The following is a 7,953-nucleotide window of genomic DNA, read 5'->3' on the forward strand; positions in this document are numbered from 1 at the left end:
TCAGGATCTGTCATCTCACTGTGCATGTAGCAACTGGGGAAAGGGCAGGGCCAGAGTACCAAAGGATCTCCTGGTGGGCCCAGCCTATATCTGGCACTATCTGTCACCATTTAATTGGGAGTGGGCCCTGAATGTCAGGTTTTCTTGATGGCTCAGTCCAACATCAAGATAGGAGTGGGTTCCATTAACAGAATGGCACATTCACCTAGAATTGATTACATAGGCATGTTTTTTTTTTTTGTGACTCAATGCCATTAATGTGGAACATACTATAAAAAAAATTAAACTACTCTATTATTGTATTCTTAGGGTAAAGGGGCATGGTATACAATGCTCCACACAGTGTGCATTTTTTGTACACAGTTTGGGGCACTTAAAGAACGTCTGCAGGCTTCTGTGTTCGTACAGGTATGGGACCTGTTATCCAGAATGCTTGGGAACCTGGGGTTTTCCAGATAATGGATCTTTCCGTAATTTGGATCTTCATACCTTAAGTCTACTAGAAAATCATGTAAACGTTAAATCAGAGGCTGGTTGTGCTTCCAATAAGGATTCATTATATCTTAGTTTTGATCAAGTACAAGCTACGGTTTTATTATTACAGAGAAAAAGGAAATCATTTTTAAAAATTTGGATTATTGGATTATAATGGAGTCTATGCATCCCCAAACGTTGCAATTTATAGCATTAGCTAGAGGACTGTAGGTCATGCATCCCTGATTTTGATCAAGTTTAAATTAGTTCTGTCTTTGTTTTCTCACTGTGCAATTTATATATTTCTCACTGTGCAATTTATATATTTATCATGTTCTTCCATTAAACCATAGTTTAAAACAGTGGTGTCCAAATGATGTTTCATGTGGTCCTGATGAGGTGGGTGGGGGCACATGCTGGTCATACTGGATGCCACCATGAATAGTTCTAAAGGGGAAATTCACCCTATAATTATAGTTTAGCATAATGAAGATATGACAATATAAGACATGAGATTTTTTTTTTTTTCAGCCAGTTTGGAATCTGCTATCTAGTTGCTAAGCTGACTTTAGAAACCTGACATTTGAATGCGAGAGCAAAAGAGGAATAGATAAAAGCCTGAATAGAAAGGTTAGCAAAAATAACTATAAGCAATCTTGCCTCCTGCTTGTAAATGCATTATACTGTAAAATGTTCAGCAAAATGCACAGCGCTACATGGCATAATTGAAATGAAAACCAATACAACATATTAATGGGGAGTAGCAACGTCTTTAACCCACTGCCTGCTGCATCCATTTGATCTACCTGGATTCCAAAAAGAAACCTGGAAAATGTAAAACCTACAACATTGCCATGATGGCACTTGTAAGTTATTGTAGATCCTAAAATAACATTTAAAAGGTTAAAGATGATTATAACATGCATATAACAGGTTTTCATCATCCCCAAATTTTTCCTGTCAAGTCAAGGAAAATCAATGAACATAGTTGCAAACTTGTACCATAATAAAATCATGAGTAAATCATACCAACCAATCAGCCAAATTGGCAAATATCCCTCACAGACACGGTCAGCTCTGAGAAAGTTAAATGTCTTACTGATTCTATAAACTAACACAAGCAAGACAGTTCTCCGTCAATCACAATCAGTGAAATTCAAGGAGCTAAAGCTTCCTGCACATGTTCTGTTCCGTCACATAATTGCATTTTTACCTTTCAGCAAGATTTAGAAGTACAGCCTCAATTATTGTTCCCATCCATGAGAGTATCTGCTTCTCCCTTGCCAGACTAATGTAGGTGAAACTTTAAGTTAGAAGTAGTTTCAGGGAAACAGGTGAGACTGGTCTTTCTACTGAGGAAGAGGCAGTTCATAGATTGTTTACCATTACAAAAAGTCAGGCAAGCACCTCCTACCTCTCCAACTTTCCAGTACAAGTATGCAGAGAGGCCGCACCTATTCCCCTGTTGCAGGCACTCAGGTGGAGCCAAATTGGATTCTATTACACTCTTTCTTACTGCAGGAATAAATTAGAGGAATACAATGTTTAAATTTAGTATCATGGAAGCATAAAATCATGTCTTAATCTGGGGCTGTATTTTTCCTTTTACACTGACTATATTGACCCACATTTACTTTCTGTCCGGTTGATATCCCAGTTCTATTAGGTAAGAAAAGTTACTTTAAAGTGTTTAAAAGGGTAGCTTACCTTTAAAGGGGACCTGTCACCCTTAGAAATCATATAAAATTCTATACTATCATGTTAGTTGAGCAAAATAAGCTTTACTTACACTGTATTTATTATTTAAATTTTGTTTCCATCTGTTTTGGAATTTTACAATCACAGCAAGCAGGCAGCTGCCATTTTGTGGACATGGTTATTAAGGGAAATTGTGTATCACCCCAAAATCTTGTGTATGCACCAGAATGAGGGACCTTATGTCCATGTGCAGTGCCCTACACAATTATAGAGCCTGAGGAGGGAAGGGGGAATGTGAGGAGAGCAGTGATATGTAGGAAGTGCTGAATGGAAAGTGAAAGTAATTGACTGCCCCTCCTCTATGCCATGGGCATAGAGGCGGGCCAGGTAATATTTGATTGACAGTTTAGATATTTAAACACCTTTATAACAGGTATGGATGTTTTAATGAAAAAATATTTAATTTGGAAAGGACTTTCATTATGCAGTTTTTTGTGTGTAGGTGACAGGTCCACTTTAATTTAACTGCTAGTATGATGTAGAAATATTCTTAAAGAATTTGCAATTGGTCTTATTTTTTTCTATGCTTTTCAAATAATTTAGCTTTATCAACAGGTATCTGGTTGCTTTACCCTAGCAACCCGGTGGTGCTTTGACTAGAAGCTAAATTTGAAAGGGCCTGAATAGAAAGATAAGTAAAAAAAAAAGTAATCATGACAACAACATTGTAGCCTCCCAAATCAATATTCTCTATACCATATAAAAAATTTTCTGGCCAAACTGAAATGTTGCTAAGAATAGGACTTATATCACATATTAAACGTTAACTTAAAGGCAAACTAGCCCTTTAATGTACTTTAATGTATTGTACAGAGCTGAAATCTGACATTTAATATTAAGGCTATATAATGTATCTGTGTATTGTGTTTACATGCATTTTCAAAGGAGAACTAAACCCCCTCCCAATAAGAAAAGCCCCATCTACTACCCTAGATAGTCCCCCTCCCTGCTTCCCCCCAGCATAGTTCATTACCCCTGAAAGTGTTCCGAATACATCGCTCACGTATCTGTGCAGAGTAGCGCAGCGGAGCTCATGGGTGCCATCTTCAGGATCGTCAGTCTTCTTCGGATCCTTTCCTTTGTCAATTCACGGCACTTTTGGCCACGATTACTGGACTGCTCCAACGGTACATGTGTCAATATGGCGCTCCCTTACAGAAGAAGACTGAAGATGGTGCCCATGAGCTTCGCTGCGCTACTCTGCACAGATACGTGAGCAATGTATTCTGGACACTTTCAGGAGTAATAAACTATGCGGGGGGGCGAGGGAACAGGAAGGGGGGACTAATATTAGGGTAGTAGATGGGGCTTTTATTATTGGGTGGTTTAGTTCTCCTTTAGGCAATGTAGTGTGGATTAGCACACCCACCTTGTCGATAAGTGAAGATGTGCCTGGTGCACGTGGGTGGAGGTTCGGCAACCCCCCAAAAGTAGTAATGTAGAAAGAACCTCACGGCACACAGGAGGTTCTTTCTACATTATTAGTTCTCCTTTATACACAACTAGACACATGTTTGTGACTTAAACATGCATATCCATATTTAATAGTATTATAAATGCATGTTGAATGCATAAAATGCAGCATGTTGTGTTAAAAAAACAATCATAGTGTAACACAGCTGTGCTAAGACTGCTGGATGCCGGTGAGTACCACCAGGCAGGATAAAATGGAATCCGTTAGCAGTGTTAGCTCATGTGTTTAAGTGCGCTCAGACCAGCATTTCATTATGGTACAAGAGCCCTTAAAGTGCATTTATTTAAGCTTGATCAATGCATTTTAAAAGTCGGAACTCTGATCCTTTTAACACTCCTATTTATTGGTACACTAGACTGTAGGGTGCGCTGCCAGTGGTGTACTCAGCCCTATACACCTATATTTGTCTTTCCAACATTCCTTTTTTATTAGGGTTGTTAACCACAGAACCAGGCCATGTGACTGTTTAGTGATTAGACATAATTAGAGCTAAATTATATAGAGTTATATAGAGCTGATAGAAATGTTCCTACACTGAGGCTCACTGGAAGATTTTGTGGAAGTGTTCCTACTCTGAGGACCATTGGAAGATGCTCTGACCCTGGTCAGAGCAACTAACTGTAAGAGGGCCCGAAGGCGCAGTAATAGTGTAGACCAAAGAGGAGACCAAACCAAGTTCGAGGTACAAGAGGGTTTATCAAAAGAATCGTCAAGGTACAGGCAAATAGATCAGACCAGGCAGCAGACAACAGGAATCGTAATAACAGGCAGGAGTCGGTACACAAGAATCAAGAGTAATATATATCACACCCAGGAACAGACGAACAGGAACCTATAGTTGGGCAGGGACTGGAAGGGGAGAGAGGTTTAAGTAGTCTCTGAGTTTGGCGCCAAAGTTGACGCACTGGCGTCAGACGCTGACGTGCTTGCGTCAGACGCAGACGCCCGCGTCCCCATGCTGACATCCTGACGCCGGCGCCCATTCTGACGCCGGCGTCCATTCCGTCGCCGGCGGCCAATCCGGGAGCAGGAAGATGATAACACCATGGAGCTGCGCCCATCAGGAACCATGCGGTGAGGCAGGAGGTCGCCATCTTGGACGCCATCTTTGGAAGGTGAGTTAGAATCCATTACAGTACCCCCCTCCTTAGGGGGGGCCCCAGGACCACCGAGACTAGGAGAAGAAGGGAAAAGTCTATGGAACTTACGGACCAAGGCAGGCGCATGGACGTCCGAGTTCCTCACCCAGGAGCACTCTTCCGGACAGAACCCTTTCCACTCGATGAGATACTGAAGAGTACCCCTGGAAAAACGAGAGTCCAAAATCCTCTTGACTTCGAATTCCTGGTGACCATCAACCAAGACAGGAGCTGGGGAAGAAGAAGAAGGACAGGACACAGCAGGCTTGAGTAACGAGACATGAAAGACATTTGGAATCCGCATCTCCGGAGGAAGTTGAAGGCGGACCGCCACAGGGTTGATGACTTCGACAACAGGATAAGGACCGATGAACTTAGGACCAAGTTTGGGAGTGGGAATTTTCAGACGAATATTACGAGTAGAAAGAAAAACTTTGTCACCAGGAGTATATGGAGGGGCAGGAACTCTTCTCTTATCGGCAAACCTCTTCTGAGCCAGGGAACTCTTCTCCAAATTAGTGGCAGTGGCCTCCCAGATAGCCAACATGTGAGCAGCTTGGTCGTTGGCCGCAGGAACGTTGGTGAGAAGAAGATCTTGAGGAAAGGCCAACGGATTCCGACCATAAACACAGAAGAAGGGAGACTTTAGGGAAGAGGAATGCAGCGCATTATTGTGAGCGAACTCAGCCCAAGGAAGAAGATCTGACCAATCGTCCTGGCACAGAGACACATGACAGCGCAGAAACTGCTCCAAAGCCTGGTTGACCCGTTCAGCGGCACCATTGGATTTTGGGTGGTAAGCAGAGGAAAATTGGAGAGAAATATTAAGGGCCTTGCATAGCGACCTCCAGAACTTGGATATGAATTGAGAACCCCGATCAGAAACAATCTCAGCAGGAAAACCATGAAGGCGAAAAATATGTTTAATAAAAAGTTCAGAAAGTTCAGAGGCAGAAGGCAATTTCCGAAGAGGAGTAAAGTGAGCCATTTTACTAAATCTGTCGATCACCGCCCAGATCACAGTGTGGCCGGAGGATAAGGGCAGATCGACAATGAAATCCATTGCCACATGAGTCCAAGGGCGAGAAGGGATGGGCAACGGCAGGAGAAGACCTTTGGGAGAAGAATGACTAGCTTTAGAGACAGCACAGGTAGCACAGGAAGAAATAAAGTCTTTCACGTCCTTTCTCATCGATGGCCACCACACCAAGCGTGACAGGAGTTCAGTGGTCTTCTCAATCCCCGGGTGACCAGCTTGTTTGGAATTATGGGCTTGAGATAGGATGGCCTGGCGATACTCAGGTGGAACAAAAGCAACCCCCAAGGGAATGTTATCAGGAGCAGAGGCCTGGGCAGAAAGAAGTTCAGAAGCCAAGGAGGGAAACAGGGCAGCAATAATCTTGGAAGGAGGCACAATAGGTTCGGGATCTTCAGAACAAGAAATCTCGGGAACAAAACTCCTGGACAGCGCATCAGCCTTTCTATTTCTTGAGCCAGGACGAAAGGTGATGATAAAATTAAAATTGGAGAAGAATAAAGACCATCTGGCTTGACGAGGATTTAAACGTTTCAGGGACTGGATAAATTCAAGGTTCTTGTGGTCTGTAAAGATGGTCACAGGAATAGAAGATCCCTCAAGTAGATGCCTCCACTCCGCAGTTCACGATTCCCAACGTCGTAATTCTGCTCGGGAGAAGAGAATTTTTTGGAGAAGAATGCACACGGATGTAACTTCCCATCCGAAGAAGACCTTTGAGATAAGACGGCTCCAGCTCCCACATCAGAGGCGTCCACTTCAAGGAAAAAGGGTAGAAGAGGTTCGGGGTGTCTCAGAATCGGTGCAGAAGAAAAGGCCACTTTCAATGTTTCAAAGGCTTCCACAGCTAGAGGGGGCCAGTGCTGAGGTTTGCCCCCTTTTCGGATAAGAGCAAGAATAGGAGAAATCTTGGAAGAAAAGCCTTTAATGAACTGTCTATAATAATTGGCAAAGCCAATAAACCTCTGAATAGCCTTGACGCTGGTGGGTAGAGGCCAATCAAGAATTGCAGTAACCTTGGCTGGATCCATCTTGAACCCCTGCTGTGAGATTATATACCCAAGGAAAGGGATGGAAGGCACCTCGAAAGAACACTTCTCCAACTTGGCGAAGAGATTATTCTTTCTAAGACGAAGAAGAACTTCCTTCACCTGACAACGGTGTTCCTGAAGATCTTTGGAGAAAATGAGGATATCATCCAGGTAAACGACTACACATTGCCCCAACAAATCTCTGAAAACGTCATTTACAAACTCCTGGAAGACCGCGGGGGCATTGCATAGACCAAATGGCATTACTAGGTACTCATAATGCCCGTCACGAGTATTGAAAGCGGTCTTCCATTCATCGCCCTCTCGGATCCGAATGAGGTTGTAGGCGCCCCGAAGATCAAGTTTGGTGAAGAGATTAGCGCCTCTCAACTGATCGAAAAGTTCAGAGATTAAGGGGAGAGGGTAACGGTTTTTGATAGTGATTTTATTCAGCCCTCTATAGTCGATGCAGGGCCGCAGACTGCCATCCTTCTTTTCGACAAAGAAAAAACCTGCTCCAGCAGGAGACGATGAGGGACGAATGAACCCTCTCTGGAGATTCTCCTGAATGTAGGTTTTCATGGCAGCTGTTTCAGAAGGAGACAGAGGATAGGTGCGGCCACGAGGAGGCATAGAACCAGGTAAGAGCTCAACTGGGCAGTCGTAGGGTCGATGAGGAGGAAGAATCTCAGCGGAGCCCTTATTGAAGACATCCGAAAAGGATTGATATACAACTGGAAGAGAGGGCTTAGAAGACACAGAGGAAACTTTGACAATGGGCACAGCAGGTAAACAGTTCTGTTGGCAATGTGGACTCCAACGGGCAACTTGTGAAGAAGACCAATCAATGACTGGGTTATGGGTGCATAACCATGGAAGACCCAGAACAATAGGAGTAGAAGGGCAATCAATAAGAAGAAAGGACAGTCTCTCCAAATGCAGGGTGCCCACTTTAAGAGAAAGTTCCGGGGTGGTCTGTGAAATGATGGCAGAAGACAGAGGAAGATCATCAATTGCCAGAGCTCGCAGAGGAATAGTCAA

At 43.3% G+C, this 7,953-nt stretch overlaps 1 protein-coding gene across 5 annotated transcripts in view; it reads right to left on the reverse strand.

Moving 5' to 3' along the window:
• The window catches only part of XB5872520.L (uncharacterized XB5872520 L homeolog), an 18,744-nt gene extending 16,857 nt beyond the window's left edge, over positions 1 to 1,887 (reverse strand). The window contains exon 1 of one of the 5 annotated variants that reach the window (XM_041565199.1): positions 1,688 to 1,887. The gene's annotated coding sequence lies outside the window, so the exon portion shown is untranslated. 5 annotated transcript variants of the gene reach the window in all.
• Positions 1,888 to 7,953: the final 6,066 nt, after the last annotated feature.

Source organism: Xenopus laevis, chromosome 6L (genome assembly GCF_017654675.1).
Source record: "Xenopus laevis strain J_2021 chromosome 6L, Xenopus_laevis_v10.1, whole genome shotgun sequence".
NCBI classification, from domain to species: domain Eukaryota; kingdom Metazoa; phylum Chordata; class Amphibia; order Anura; family Pipidae; genus Xenopus; species Xenopus laevis.